At 39.7% G+C, this 16699-nt stretch overlaps 1 long non-coding RNA gene across 1 annotated transcript in view; it reads right to left on the reverse strand.

Annotated features, from left to right (window-relative positions):
- Window positions 1-4503: 4503 nt before the first annotated feature.
- The window catches only part of LOC120102218 (uncharacterized), a 32030-nt gene continuing 19834 nt past the window's right edge, over window positions 4504-16699 (reverse strand). Inside the window, exon 3 of the long non-coding RNA XR_005503420.2 lies at window positions 4504-11287. This is a non-coding gene — a long non-coding RNA (uncharacterized LOC120102218). The remainder of the gene's footprint in view (window positions 11288-16699) is intronic.

The raw sequence follows: 16699 nt of genomic DNA on the forward strand, positions 1-16699 counted from the left end.
GAGGAAAAAGAATACACTTGGCAGGGAAGGGAGAGGCAAAGATTAAAACAGAGACTGAAGGAACACCCATTCAGAGCCTGCCCCACATGTGGCCCATACATATACAGCCACCCAATTAGACAAGATGGATGAAGCAAAGAAGTGCAGACCGACAGGAGCCGGATGTAGATCGCTCCTGAGAGACACAGCCAGAATACAACAAATACAGAGGCGAATGCCAGCAGCAAACCACTGAACTGAGAATAGGTCCCCTGTTGAAGGAATCAGAGAAAGAACTGGAAGAGCTTGAAGGGGCTCGAGACCCCAAAAGTACAACAATGCCAAGCAACCAGAGCTTTCAGGGACTAAGCCACTACCTAAAGACTATACATGGACTGACCCTGGACTCTGACCCCATAGGTAGCAATGAATATCCTAGTAAGAGCACCAGTGGAAGGGGAAGCCCTGGGTCCTGCTAAGACTGAACCCCCAGTGAACTAGTCTATGGGGGGAGGGCGGCAATGGGGGGAGGGTTGGGAGGGGAACACCCATAAGGAAGGGGAGGGGGGAGGGGATGTTTGCCCGGAAACCGGGAAAGGGAATAACACTCGAAATGTATATAAGAAATACTCAAGTTAATAAAAAAAAATAAGTCTCAAAATAGATCTGGAGTCAAGCCAGCATAATCTCTGCATACCTACAGAAATTAGATATGCTTGACTTAAAGAAAACTCAGATAATTGGTAAGGAGATTCCAGTCTAGATAAAAATCAGGTCTCAGTGAGTCAGTGACAGCTTATTTTGGGTTGAATCATGTCCTTTAACTTCATCACTCTTCATTGGACATGTTGAAGGTATACCCTTGTTACTCCAGAACATGATTAATGAAAGAGAGACTTTGAAGGCATGATTAAGCTAATATAAGGTCATTAGGGTTGACTGAAATCCAATATACTTGATATGCTTATAAGAGAAAATTTCAGCCATGTCATATGCATAAGGAAGAAACTATAAAAAAGAGAGAAGGCCAGAATTGATAAATCAAGCAGAAAGACCCGGTAGGGATCTTTCTATTCTTCTCTCCTACTGGGCCCCAACCCTGGTGACCCAGCTCTTACCTATTATCTTGCTTACTTTTAATGGAAGAAAACAGTCCACAAATCAGCATATACAGGGTTCATTTTCTTTACTTTTCATTCTCTCTTGTTATTGTAGAGACAGACATTAATGATCTGCCCTCACTGAAGTTTTTACTCAAGTGGCTTGTTCCAAGCTGTTACAGTGTGCACTTCCAGGACAAAATATCATAAACTGGGTTGTTTCAATGGGAAAGACTTATGCTTTCACATGGGATGTGTCCATGACTTCAGCTACATTTGTAGCAGAGGACTGCCTTATCTGGTATCAATGTGAGGGAGGCCCTGGGTCCTGTGGAGATTTGATGCCCCAGCATAGGGGGATGCTAGAGCAGTGAGACAGGAGTAGGTGGGAGGAGGAGTCCCCTCTTAGAAACAAAGGGGAGAGGGGACTGGATGGGGTATTTGTGGAGGACAGGCCAAGAATAGCGAACAACATTTGGAATGCAAATAAACAAAATAACCAATAGAAAGAGAGAGAGAGAGAGAGAGAGAGAGAGAGAGAGAGAGAGAGAGAGAGAGAAGACAGACAGACAGACAGACAGACGAAAGAGAAAGGAAGGAAGGAGGAAGAAAGGAAAGAAGGAAGGAAGAAAGGAAGAAAGAAAGAAAGAAGGAAAGAGAGAGAGAGAGAGAGAGAGAGAGAGAGAGAGAGAGAGAGAGAGAGAGAGAGAGAAAGAAAAGCAGGTTTTGAGGTCGGGGAGTATAATGTCCATACTTCAGTCAGTCAAATATGCTGTGCCTGAAGGTGACAAGGATGCAAGTCCATTGCTTCAAAGACAAGATGTGACTTCTCAATAGCATTAGTGACTTTGAAGTTTGCATTCCTTAACTCTTTTGTTATTTGCTCAGTTATTCCATATATTTTATAGACAAAGAAATAATATTTATTGCGAACTACTAGGGCTCCACAACAGTTACAGATTGGATTGGTAGGATAAGTACTGAGCTCTGATCTCATGGTGGAAGTTTGTGTGATGGTCATGAAATCTGTTTTGTTGAATTTTTTCAAGCTGCCAGAACCAATTTTTTTCTACCTTGCTGACTTCGCTAAGACATTGCTCATTTCCCAGAGACACTGAAGAGGTCTTGATAAACATCAGATTTTGGGATATCACCCTGATTAACTATGCCCTAAAGTTGTTTGGCTTCCAGGATTTCCCTTTGATGTCTATTATACCAGGAACAGATGAATAAACCACATTTGGAATTGTTAAACTATTCCCAAAAATATTTTTCAAATTTTTAAAAACCCAAATCCATTCTCATAAACACGTTTTCCATTAAGGCAGTATGTGTTTTAAGGGAAACTCTTCCCATATGGTTCTGATTCATTTACACTTCACTCATCAAAAAGTTGTTTAGGAAAAAAAATATTTGATTGACTAGGAAATTGGTTTGATCTCTCAAAAATAGAATTCATTAAACAAGATAAACAAAATATAAAATAGATATTCAGTGTCTAAATTCTATTGTTCTGAGTTCCAATGTTCAAGCTTCATGCATTCTAAGCCATTATTTCCATTTCTAAGCCAATTATTATGCTATTTATAAATGCCCACTGTTCTCTCCATAAATATAAAACTGCAAACTGCCACACATATTTCTAATATAATATCTCCATATTAAAAATAGACTCCAAATAACTCAAGATAAGAGACATTAGTAACACCAGATAAACACATTGGGAAAGCATGTTTGTAAGAATATTATAATGAAAATATTGACAGCAATGAGATTTATAGAGATTTGAAATGAAAGTGCTAATTTAATCCAAACTTATGTAGATTTGACACTGAGCTAAGGGTTTCTATGGGTAAAAGGATTGTGGCTTTACAGTTGGTCTTAGGCAAAAGGCCAGGAACCGATTTGAATTGTGGTTTTAAGAAATTTACTTGACTTACATAAATAGCTTTAGGATGTAAATACTGGTAAGTAAAAATTGTTTCTTGCCAATAATTTTAAAACTGTAATATTAAATTATACCCAGAAGTCATTATACTCTGTAGCCCTGGCCATCCTGGAACTCATTCTGTCGACTAGGCTGGCCTCAAACTCACACAGATATGCCTTCCTCTGCCTCTTAAGGGCTGGGATAAAGGTGTGTGCCAGACCACTGCCCAGCTAGAAGTAATTATACTTTTAACATGTTTTGGGAGTTTGTTATGTTCTGATTAAATAACACCCATTTCAATTTCACATGCTGACTCTCAGATGCACAGTGGCATCCCTGTGATAGTTCATGGAAGGCTCAGTAGCATGAACTTTTTATGTGTAGTAACATTTAATACTAATTAAATACTAATTTAATACCAATTACATTTATGGAAACAAAATTTCAGACACCTGGGGATATTTGAATCAATTAAGGTATCAATGGTTCATAAAAGTTTACACTTTAATCAGAAGCAATTTATAACATTCAGACTGCAAATATAGATTAGCCTAAATCACCACTATGTATGCCTTAAAGTATTTTATTTTGTCATTGTTTTATACATATACATATTATTATATATTACATGTAACATATATATTACATGCTGTTAAATATATAGATACAACCAAATCAGTCTCCTGGGTGCTATTGCCATGTATATCATATAATCTCTATATTCTCTCTGTCAAACATTATATATCTCTATATGATTTTTGCCAAGAGAACAAAGATATCTAAAGATGTGAGGTAGATATTAATAAATGAAAAGTGTCTCTTCCATTGAATATAGACCAATAATTTTTAGCAAAATAACTGTAAGTAAAATTTACCTTCAAACAAACTTTTACATAAAATTACAGTAAAATAATAATTACGTAACCTATAAACTATTGGGTAATTTTAATGCATTTTCAACCTTCATAATTTTCTTATACAAATATTTTCTTGTCTTTTTACATGGGAGAATGGAGAATCAGAGAGATTACATAACTTTAAAAATTAGTAAGATACTGTGTCTGCACGGGATCACCTGTTTGTACTTTTTTTTTTTATATTGTACATTTTAAGTATTGACATTTCAAATGTTATCCCCTTTTCCAGGTTTTCCCTCCTACTCACTCACCCCCTCCTTCTGTGAGGCTGCTGCCCTACCTACCCACCCACTCCTGACCCAACACCTTGGCATTCCCCTACACTAGAGAATTGAGCCTTCACAGCACCAAGTGCTTCCCCTATTGATGCCAGACAATGCCATCCTGTGCTACACACACAGCTGGAGCCATAGGTTGCTCCATCCTTACTCTTTATTTTTTTTGCTCTTTTAAAATTTTTTATTAGATATATTTCTTTACTTACATTTCAAACTTTATTCCCCTTCCCATTTTCCTGTCCATAAGCCCCCATTCCCTCCCCTCCCCCATACGGGTATTCCCTCTATACATCCCCCTTATCATCCCCCCTCTCCATATTACCCTGCACTGGGGGTCCATCCTTGGCAGGACCAAGGGCTTCCCCTTCCTCTGGTGCCCCAACAAGGTTATTCTCTGCTCCATATGCAGTTGGAGCCCTGGGTCAGTCCATGTATATATTCTTTCGCTAGTGGTTTAGTCCCTGGAAGCTCTGATTGGTTGACATTGTTGTTTTTATGGGGTTGCAAGCTCCTTCAACTCTTTCAATACTTCCTCTAATTCCTCCCAATGGGGTTCTGTTCTCAGTTCAGTGGTTTGCTGCTAGCATAGACCTCTGTATTGGACATGCTCTGGATGTGTCTCTCAGGAGAGATCTATATCCAGTCCCTTCCAGTATGCATTTTCTAGCTTCATCAATCTTATCTAGTTTTGGTGGCTGTATATATATGGGGCACATGTGGGGCAGGCTCTGAATGGCCATTCCTTGAGTCGCTGCTCTAAATTTTGCTTCCGTATCACCTCCAATGGATATTTTCCCCCTTTTAAGAAGGAGTGAGAGCATCCGCATTTTGGTCATCCTTCTTCTTGAGCTTCCTGTGGTCTGTGGATTGCATCTTGGTATTTTGAGCTTTTTGGCTAATATTCACTTATCAATGAGTGCATTCCAAGTGTGTTTTTCTGTGATTGAGTAACCTCACTCAGGATGATATTTTCTAGTTCATTCCATTTACCTGTGAATTTCATGAAGTCATTGTTTTTGATAGCTGAGCAGTACTCCATTGTGTAGATGTACCACATTTTCTGTATCCATTCCTTTGTTGAAGGACATCTGGGTTCTTTCCAGCTTCTGGCTATTATAAATAAGGCTGCTATGAACATAGTGGAGCATGTGTCTTTGTTGTATGTTGGAGCATCTTTTGGGTATATGCCCAAGAGAGGTATAGCTGGGACCTCAGGTAGTCCAATTTTCTGAGGAACATCCAGACTGATTTCTAGAACAGTTGTACCAGTCTGCAATCCCACCAACAATGGAGGAGTGTTCCTCTTTCTCCACATCCTCTTCGGCATCTGCTGTCACCTGAGGGTTTTTTTTTTTTTTTTTATCTTAGCCATTCTGACTGGTGTGAGGTGGAATCTCAGGGTTGTTTTGATTTGTGTTTCTTGCAATGGATGTTGAACATTTCTTTAGGTGCTTTTAGGCCGGTTGATAATCCTCACCTGAGAATATTTTGATTAGCTCTGTACCCCATATTTAATAGGGTTATTTGGCTCTCTAGAGTCTACCTTCTTGAGTTCTTTGTATATTTTGGATATTAGTTCTTTATCAGATATAGAATTGGTAAAGATGTTTTCCCAATCTGTTGGTTGCTGTTTTGTCCTAACCACAGTGTCTTTTGCTTTACAAAAGCTTTGTAGTTTTATGAGGTCCCATTTGTCAGTTCTTGATCTTAGAGCATGAGCCATTGGTGTTTTGTTCAGGAAATTTTCCCCAGTGTCCATATGTTTGAGACTCTTCCCCACTTTTTCTTCTACTAGTTTGAGTGTATCTGGTTTGATGTGGAGGTCCTTGATCTAATTGAACAGGGTGATAAGCATGGATCAATTTGCATTCTTCTACATGCTAACCTCCAGTTGAACCAGCACCATTTGTTGAAAATGATATCTTTCTTCCATTGGATGGTTTTAGCTCATTTTTCAAAGATCAAGGTGTGTGGGTTCATTTCTGGGTCTTCAATTCTGTTCCACTGTCTATCTGCCTGTCTCGGTACCAATACCATACAGTTTTTATGACTATTGCTCTGTAATATTGCTTGTAGTCAGGGATGGTGATTCCCTCAGAAGTTCTTTTATTGTTGAGTATAGTTTTTGCTATCCTGGATTTTCTATTATTCCAAATGAATTTGCAAATTACTCTTTCTATCTGTATAAATAATTGAGTAGGAATTTTGATGGGGATTGCATTGAATCTGTAGATTGCTTTCGGCAATCTATTTGTAATTTATGATAATAAAATTTTATGATCCATTTGACAATACATTCATAGAATGATAGTTAAAGTCCATAATTTATATTATCTGAATTGAGACTTTTATTACTTGACAAGATGGATTTTTAAGGAATAAAATAAATGGAATATGCGATAACTAAGCTACATATTTATTTTCTATTATTGATTTGTATTTCTAAAGAAATGTCATATATTTCTATTTAAGTTTGTCACTGAGGTTTCTGTATTGACCTTGAATTTATGTATCCCAGGTAGATCTTGAACTTGTAATCCTCCTGCCTCTGCTTCTAATCTTACCTATATTATCAGGTGTGAACTACTAGGAAACCAAGATTGAAGTTACACTGGGAAAACTAATGAAACATCAGAAGCTAGGAGCTCATTTCCTCATGCCCTCAAGAGAGACTATGGCCATGTGCCTCCTTAATATTATAATTCTAGAATCCAAAAGGATGAGAGCATATATTTTAATTATTTATAAATAAAGATTCTATGATAAGGAAAATGCCTTACATCCAAATACAGAAGTAAGCAATTCATAAAAATTTAAGGGCACGACATAGATAGGCGTAGAAGGAAAAGGTTTATGTGGTGAAACCACTACAAAGCAAATGCATGAAATTAATGAGACAGTAAAATAAAACTACATTAACAGATTTTTACAGTTAAAAAAATAAACACTTTGGTCTGTGCTTTTTTTTAAAAATTGTGTAATATTTGAGTTATGGCAATGGGTCATCTTGAAAAAATGAAAATAATTTATTTTAATAGAAAAGTCTGTTTTTTCTTTTGTCAAGCACACTGGTTTCCACAGCCCCTTTTGATTAGGGTGATATACTGCCGTTCAAGTAATGGATACCATATAGTAGTTAACATGAAGCTGTCAGCTTCCGTCCTCTAGCTTTTACATAGAAACCACATACATTTAGAATCAGATGTATAAGCTGATGTGAGATCTGCTGGTATAGTTTTTTCAGTTTGGAATAAGGGTAAATTACAAAGCTAATCATATTAAAATGCAGTGCGGCTATACTGGATGTTTCTTTGAGGCTCTCTATATATCTGCCCTAAGAACTGGAGAGGAAGTGTGTACATCCTATGTCTTTACCATTAGACTACTTCCAACATTCCTTGGAGGCTTCTGTTCCACAGGAGATCAATGATTGCCTATACTTTTTCTATAAATGGCTTGCCAGAATTTAGGTCAACTTGTCTCTGGCATACAGGAACGTGTTTGTATCGCATGTTTTAAAGGAGTTAATCCTGATTGTGGAAAGACTATCACATAATAAAACTGTGTATGGAGAAATCTAGGACTACAGAACACAATTACAGTACAAAGTATATGGGCTTTAGCTATTGACACCTAAAGGCAGATTATGTAAATTATCAGTCTTTTCTTTTTAAATGGGAAAAAATTTTAATTTACATTTCAAGTGTTATCCCCTTTCCTGGTTTCTCATGCATAACCCCCCACCTATCACATCCTCTTCCCCCTTCTATGAAGGTGCTCCCTCATACATCCACCCACACCTTCCCACCTCCCCACCCTGACATTCTCCTACATTGCGGGGGTGTCCAGCCTTGGCCGGACCAAGAGCTTCTCCTCTCACTGGTACCCAAAAAGGTCATCCTCTGCTACATATGCAGCTGGAGCAATGGGTCTGTCCATGTGTACTCTTTGGGTGGTGATTTAGTCCCTGGGAGCTCTGGTTGGTTGGTATTGTTGTTCTTATGAGGTTGCAAAACCAATCAGCTCCTTCAATCCTTTCTCTAACTCCTCCAATGGGAACCCCTTTCCCAGTTCAGTGGTTGGCTGCTAGCATTAGCCTCTGTATTTGTATTTGGCAGAGCCTCTCGGGAGACAACTATATCAGTCTCCTGTCAGCATGCACTTCTTGGCATCAGCAATATAGTCTAGGATATATATATATATATATATATATATATATATATATATATATATATATGAGCTGGATCACCAGGTGGAGCAGTCTCTGGATGGCCTTCCCTTCAGTCTCTGCTCCAAACTTTGTTTCTTTATTTCCTCCTGTGAATATTTTTAGAGTTCAAAGAGATACAGATTGGAAAGGAAGAGGTTAAAATATTATTTGCAGATGATATGATAGTATACTTAAGTGACCCCAAAAATTCCACCAGAGAACTCCTACATCTGATAAACAAACCCAGCAAAGTGGTTAGATATAAAATTAACTCAAACAAATCAGTAGCCTGTCTCTATTCAAAGGATAAACAGGCTGAGAAAAAAATTAGAGAAATGACACCCTTCGCAATAGTCAAAAATAATATAAAATACCTGGGTGTGCCTCTAATCAAGCAAGTGAAAGATCTCTATGACAAGAACTTAAAGTCTCTGAAGAAAAATTTGAGGAAGATCTCAAAAGATGAAAAGATTTCCCATGTTCATGGATTACCGGAATTAATATTGTAAACATGGACATCTTGCCAAAAGAAATCTAGAGATTCAATGCAATCCCCATCAAAATTCCAACTCAATTCTTCATATAGTTAGAAAGAGCAATTTGCAAATTCATTTGGAATAACAAAAAACCCAGGATAACTAAAATTATCCTCAACAATAGAAGAACTTCTGGGGAAATCACCATCCCTGATCTCAAGTAATATTACAGAGCAAGTGATAAAGACTGTATGGCATTGATATAGAGACAGGCAGGTAGATTAATGGAACAAAATTGAAGACCCAGAAATGAACCCACACACCTATGGTCACATGATCTTTGACAAGGGATCTAAAACAATCAAGTCAGGAATAAAAAGTAGCATTTTCAACAAATGGTGCTGGTTCAATTGGAGGACAGCATGTAGAAGAATGCAAATCGATCTGTACTTATCGTTCTGTAAACAGTTCAAGTGCACATGTATTAAGGACCTCCACATAAAACCAGGTACACTCAAACTAATAGAAGAAAAAGTGGGGAAGAGTCTTGAACACCTGGGCACTGGGGAAAATTTTCTGAACAAAACACCAATGGCTTATGATCAAGAATCAAAATGGGACTTCATAAAATTTCAAAGCTTCTGTAAGACAAAGGACACAGTCATTAGGACAAAACAGCAACCAACAGATTGGGAAAAGATCTTTCCCAATCCTTCATCTAATAAATTTGTCATCAGGGGAAATGCAAGTCAAAACAACCCTAAGATTCTACCTCACACCAGTCAGAATGGCTAAGATCAAAAACTCAGGTAACAACAGATGCTGACAAGAGTGTGGAAAAAGAGGAATACTCCTCCATTGTTGATGAGGTTACAAGCTGGTGCAACCACTCTGGAAATTAGTCTGGAAGTTCCTCAGAAAATTAGACCCAGCTACACTACTCTGGGTATATACCCTGAAGGTGCTCCAACATATAACAGGGACACATGCTCCACTAAGTTCATAGCAACCTTACTTATAGTAGCCAGAAGCTAGAAAGAACCCAGATGCCCTTCAACAGAGGAATGGATATAGTAAATGTGGTTCATTTATTCAGCTGTTAAAACAATGACTTCATGAAATGCATAGGCAACTGGATGAAACTAGAAAATTTCATCCTGAGTGAGGTAACCCAATCACAAAAAAAAACAACCAAACAAACAAAAAACCCCACACATGTTATGCACTCATTTTTAAGTGAATATTAGTCCAAAAGTTTGGATTACCCAAAATACAATCCACAGACCTCATGAAGCTCAAGAAGAAGGATGACCAAAGTGCAGATGGTTCAGTCCATCTTACATGGGGTAACTTATCTGTTTTACTTTTACAGAAATCATGGCACAGACTAAATGGGTCTATGTTTTATATAATTGTGAATGTAACTGAGATTATTTTATTACACTGTTACTGAAAGGAATTTTGAATATTAAATAAGTAAACATATTCAAGTGTTAGTATGATGGATACAGTCTATTATACAGAGGAAAAACTTACAAGAATTACGGAATCATTAAATAATCCTTGAAGATATAAAAATACATATAAAAAGAATTTAAATTAGTCCTTAATTATCAGGGAGTATAATAGAAACATATCTGACACAATATCTCTTCTTATCTGTGCTGCTTTCAACACATTTATTATCATTATTAATATAAAATCCCAGTAGCATAACAAAATCTACATGTAGAAGAAATAAACAAAATACCAAAACTCACAAGGGAAGAAAATAATTGGATAAGTATGTTTTTGTTTTTTATGTCTCTTCCCCTGTGATAAATACCATTGCCAAAAACAAATTAGGGAGAAAAAGGGTATATTTTAGATTATACGTTGTAGTCCATCATCAATGGAAATCAAGGCAAAAAGTCCAAATCAGGAGCTTGAAGCAGAAATTAATTAATAGATAAATGTTATAAGTTTTCCCTGTGTGGCATGCAGTGTTACCTTTCTTATACAGTGCTGATATGCCTGCCTAGGTCTGGCACTGCCCACAGTGGGCTTTGCCTTCCTACATCAATTAGCAATTAAGAAAATACCTCATAAATGTGGACAAAGATCAGAAATATCTGTATAATTTCTCAGTTGAGGTTCCCCAGTCAACTCAAGGTCAAGTTCGAAGCTCAAGCTAGTTATAAGAGTGGTCAAAAGTAACAAAGTGAATTAAATTTTAATTGTTTTACCACAAATCATGAAGAATATGAATAAACAAATACGACAGATTTTAAATAGCTAAAAACTGGATGATATAATAAGTCTGTTATATTACCCTTACCAACAGATATGCCTCTTCTGCACATAGCTGTTAACAAATGTTCTGGACACCAGTGTCATGCTTCTTGGCACATCGAGCTCCTAGAATTAAGAGACAAATAAATGTAAAGCACAAATTTCAGGTAACACAAAATCTAATAATGCAAACTTTGTAAAGATGAGACCGGATAAACAGTTCTCTGCACCCAAATCCCGTGGGAGGGAGAGCTGAACCTTCAGAGAGGCAGACAAGCCTGGGAAACCAGAAGAGACTGCTCTCTGCACACACATCTCGGACGCCAGAAGAAAAAGCCAAAGACCATCTGGAACCCTGGTGCACTGAAGCTCCCGGAAGGGGCGGCAAAGGTCTTCCTGGTTGCTGCCGCTGCAGAGAGCCCATGGGCAGCACCCCACGAGCGAACTTGAGCCCCGGGACCACAGGTAAGACCAACTTTTCTGCCGCAAGAAAGCTGCCTGGTGAGCTTGGGACACACGGAAGCAGTATTCCTCTAGGACTGGGCACGTTCTGTGTTTAACGGAAGTCCCACACCCGCGGATCCCGGCCCACAGCAGCTCTCAGCCCCCAGACCCTGTGGGAGAGAGACCCAACCGCCTGGTCGGGTGGGCACTCCTGAGGCTGCAGAGCAGAAGAGACCACCAACACTGCTCACCCCTGCCCACATCCCTGGCCCAAGAGGAAACTGTATAAGGCCTCTGGGCTCCCGTGGGGGAGGGCCCAGGAGCGGCGGGACCCCTGCCTGAGACACCGCCAGAACCTGAGGGAAACAGACCGGATAAACAGTTCTCTGCACCCAAATCCCGTGGGAGGGAGAGCTAAACCTTCAGAGAGGCAGACAGGCTTGGGAAACCAGAAGAGACTGCACTCTGCACACATCTCGGACGCCAGAGGAAAACACCAAACGCCATCTGGAACCCTGGTGCACGGAAGCTTCCGGAAACGGTGGCGCAGATCTTCCTGGTTGCTGCCGCCACAGAGAGCTCGTGGGCAGCACCCCTCGAGTGAACTTGAGCCTTGGGACCACAGGTAAGACCAACTTTTCTGCTGCAAGAGACCTGCCTGGTGAACTCGGGACACACAGAGGCAGAATGCCTCTAGGACCAGACACTTCCTGTGTGTACCAGGAGTCCCAAACCCGGGGATCCCGGCCCGCAGCAGTTCTCTGCTCCCAGACCCCATGGGAGAGAGACCTCACTGCCTGGTCAGGTGGGCACTCCTGAGGCTGCAGAGCAGAAGAGACCACCAACACTGCCCACCCCTGCCCACATCCCTGGCCCAAGAGGAAACTGTATAAGGCCTCTGGGTCCCCATGGGAAGACGATTAGTTTCTTGCTTCTTCTAGGGTATAGCTTGCCTCTTTTGTTGGGCTTTACCATTTATAATCCTTTGTAGTGCTGGATTTGTAGAAAGATATTGTGTAAATTTGGTTTTGTCATGGAATATCTTGGTTTCTCCATCAATGTTAATTGAGAGTTTTGCTGGATACAGTAACCTGGGCTGGCATTTGTGTTCTCTTAGGGTCTGTATGACATCAGTCCAGGATCTTCTGGCCTTCATAGTTTCTGGCGAGAAGTCTGGTGTGATTCTGATAGGTCTCCCTTTATATGTTACTTGACCTTTTTCCCTTACTGCTTTTAATATTCTTTCTTTATTTTGTGCGTTTGGTGTTTTGACAATTATGTGACGGGAGGTGTTTCTTTTCTGGTCCAATCTATTTGGAGTTCTGTAGGCTTCTTGTATGTCTATGGGTATCTCTTTTTTTAGGTTAGGGAAGTTTTCTTCTATGATTTTGTTGAAGATATTTACTGGTCCTTTGAGCTGGGAGTCTTCACTCTCTTCTATACCTATTATCCTTAGGTTTGATCTTCTCATTGAGTCCTGGATTTCCTGTATGTTTTGGACCAGTAGCTTTTTCCGCTTTACATTATCTTTGACAGTTGAGTCAATGATTTCTATGGAATCTTCTGCTCCTGAGATTCTCTCTTCCATCTCTTGTATTCTGTTGGTGAAGCTTGTATCTACAGCTCCTTGTCTCTTCTTTTGGTTTTCTATATCCAGGGTTGTTTCCATGTGTTCTTTCTTGATTGCTTCTATTTCCATTTTTAATTCCTTCAACTGTTTGATTGTGTTTTCCTGGAATTCTTTCAGGGATTTTTGCGATTCCTCTCTGTAGGCTTTTACTTGTTTATTAATGTTTTCCTGTGCTTCCCTAAGTGTGTTCATGTCTTTCTTGAAGTCCTCCAGCATCATGATGAAATATGATTTTGAAACTAGATCTTGCTTTTCTGGTGTGTTTGGATATTCCATGTTTGTTTTGGTGGGAGAATTGGGCTCCGATGATGGCATGTAGTCTTGGTTTCTGTTGCTTGGGTTCCTGCGCTTGCCTCTCGCCATCAGATTATCTCTAGTGTTACTTTGTTCTGCTATTTCTGACAGTGGCTAGACTGTCCTATAAGCCTGTGTGTCAGGAGTGCTGTAGACCTGTTTTCCTCTCTTTCAGTCAGTTATGGGGACAGAGTGTTCTGCTTTCGGGCGTGTAGTTTTTCCTCTCTACAGGTCTTCAGCTGTTCCTGTGGGCCTGTGTCTTGAGTTCACCAGGCAGCTTTCTTGCAGCAGAAAATTTGGTCTTACCTGTGGTCCCGAGGCTCAGGTTTGCTCGTGGGGTGCTGCCCATGGGTTCTCTGCAGCGGCAGCAACCAGGAAGACCTCTGCCGCCCCTTCCGGGAGCTTCAGTACACCAGGGTTCCAGATGGTCTTTGGCTTTTTCCTCTGGCGTCCGAGATGTGTGTGCAGGGAACAGTCTCTTCTGGTTTCCCAGGCTTGTCTGCCTCTCTGAAGGTTTAGCTCTCCCTCCCACGGGATTTGGGTGCAGAGAACTGTTTATCCGGTCTGTTTCCTTCAGGGTCCGGCGGTGTCTCTGGCAGGGGTCCTGCCGCTCCCCCACGGGAGCCCAGAGGCCTTATACCGTTTCCTCTTGGGCCAGGGATGTGGGCAGGGGTGAGCAGTGTTGGTGGTCTCTTCCGCTCTGCAGCCTCAGGAGTGCCCACCTGACCAGGCGGTTGGGTCTCTCTCTCACCGGGTCTGGGAGCAGAGCAATAATCACTATTCCTTAATATCTCTCAATATCAATGGCCTCAACTCCCCAATGAAAAGACATAGATTAACAAACTGGATACGCAACGAGGACCCTGCATTCTGCTGCCTAAAGGAAACACACCTCAGAGACAAAGACAGACACTACCTCAGAGTGAAAGGCTGGAAAACAACTTTCCAAGCAAATGGTCAGAAGAAGCAAGCTGGAGTAGCCATTCTAATATCAAATAAAATCAATTTCCAACTAAAAGTGATCAAAAAAGATAAAGAAGGACACTTCATATTCATCAAAGGAAAAATCCACCAAGATGAACTCTCAATCATAAATATCTATGCCCCAAATACAAGGGCACCTACATACGTAAAAGAAACCTTACTAAAGCTCAAAACACACATTGCACCTCACACAATAATAGTGGGAGATTTCAACACACCACTCTCATCAATGGACAGATCATGGAAACAGAAATTAAACAGTGATGTCGACAGACTAAGAGAAGTCAGAGCCAAATGGACTTAACGGATATTTATAGAACGTTCTATCCTAAAGCAAAAGGATATACCTTTTTCTCTGCTCCTCATGGTACTTTCTCCAAAATTGACCATATAATTGGTCAAAAAACGGGCCTCAACAGGTACAGAAAGATAGAAATAATCCCATGCGTGCTATCGGACCACCACGGCCTAAAACTGGTCTTCAATAACAATAAGGGAAGAATGCCCACATATACGTGGAAATTGAACAATGCTCTACTCAATGATAACCTGGTCAAGGAAGAAATAAAGAAAGAAATTAAAAACTTTTTAAAATTTAATGAAAATGAAGGTACAACATACCCAAACTTATGGGACACAATGAAAGCTGTGCTAAGAGGAAAACTCATAGCGCTGAGTGCCTGCAGAAATAAACAGGAAAGAGCATATGTCAGCAGCTTGACAGCACACCTAAAAGCTCTAGAACAAAAAGAAGCAAATACAACCAGGAGGAGTAGAAGGCAGGAAATAATCAAACTCAGAGCTGAAATCAACCAAGTAGAAACAAAAAGGACCATAGAAAGAATCAACAGAACCAAAAGTTGGTTCTTTGAGAAAATCAACAAGATAGATAAACCCTTAGCCAGACTAACGAGAGGACACAGAGAGTGTGTACAAATTAACAAAATCACAAATGAAAAGGGAGACATAATTACAGATTCAGATGAAATTAAAAAAAATATCAGATCTTACTATAAAAACCTATATTCAACAAAACTTGAAAATCTTCAGGAAATTGACCATTTCCTAGACAGATACCAGGTATCGAAGTTAAATCAGGAACAGATAAACCAGTTAAACAACCCCATAACTCCTAAGGAAATAGAAGCAGTCATTAAAGGTCTCCCAACCAAAAAGAGCCCAGGTCCAGACGGGTTTAGTGCAGAATTCTATCAAACCTTCATAGAAGACCTCATACCAATATTATCCAAACTATTCCACAAAACTGAAACAGATGGAGCACTACCGAATTCCTTCTACGAAGCCACAATTACTCTTATACCTAAACCACACAAAGACACAACAAAGAAAGAGAACTTCAGACTAATTTCCCTTATGAATATCGACGCAAAAATACTCAATAAAATTCTGGCAAACCGAATTCAAGAGTACATCAAAACAATCATCCACCATGATCAAGTAGGCTTCATCCCAGGCATGCAGGGATGGTTTAATATACGGAAAACCATCAACGTGATCCATTATATAAACAAACTGAAAGAACAGAACCACATGATTATTTCATTAGATGCTGAGAAAGCATTTGACAAAATTCAACACCCCTTCATGATAAAAGTCCTGGAAAGAATAGGAATTCAAGGCCCATACCTAAACATAGTAAAAGCCATATACAGCAACCAGTTGCTAACATTAAACTAAATGGAGAGAAACTAGAAGCAATCCCACTAAAATCAGGGACTAGACAAGGCTGCCCACTCTCTCCCTACTTATTCAATATAATTCTTGAAGTTCTAGCCAGAGCAATCAGACAACAAAAGGAGATCAAGGGGATACAGATCGGAAAAGAAGAGGTCAAAATATCACTATTTGCAGATGACATGATAGTATATTTAAGTGATCCCAAAAGTTCCACCAGTGAACTACTAAAGCTGATAAACAACTTCAGCAAAGTGGCTGGGTATAAAATTAACTCAAAGAAATCAGTTGCCTTCCTCTATACAAAAGAGAAACAAGCCGAGAGAGAAATTAGGGAAACGACACCCTTCTTAATAGACCCAAATAATATAAAGTACCTCGGTGTGACTTTAACCAAGCAAGTAAAAGATCTGTACAATAAGAACTTCAAGACACTGAAGAAAGAAATTGAAGAAGACCTCAGAAGATGGAAAGATCTCCCATACTCATGG

Source organism: Rattus norvegicus, chromosome 4 (genome assembly GCF_036323735.1).
Source record: "Rattus norvegicus strain BN/NHsdMcwi chromosome 4, GRCr8, whole genome shotgun sequence".
Lineage (NCBI taxonomy): Eukaryota > Metazoa > Chordata > Mammalia > Rodentia > Muridae > Rattus > Rattus norvegicus.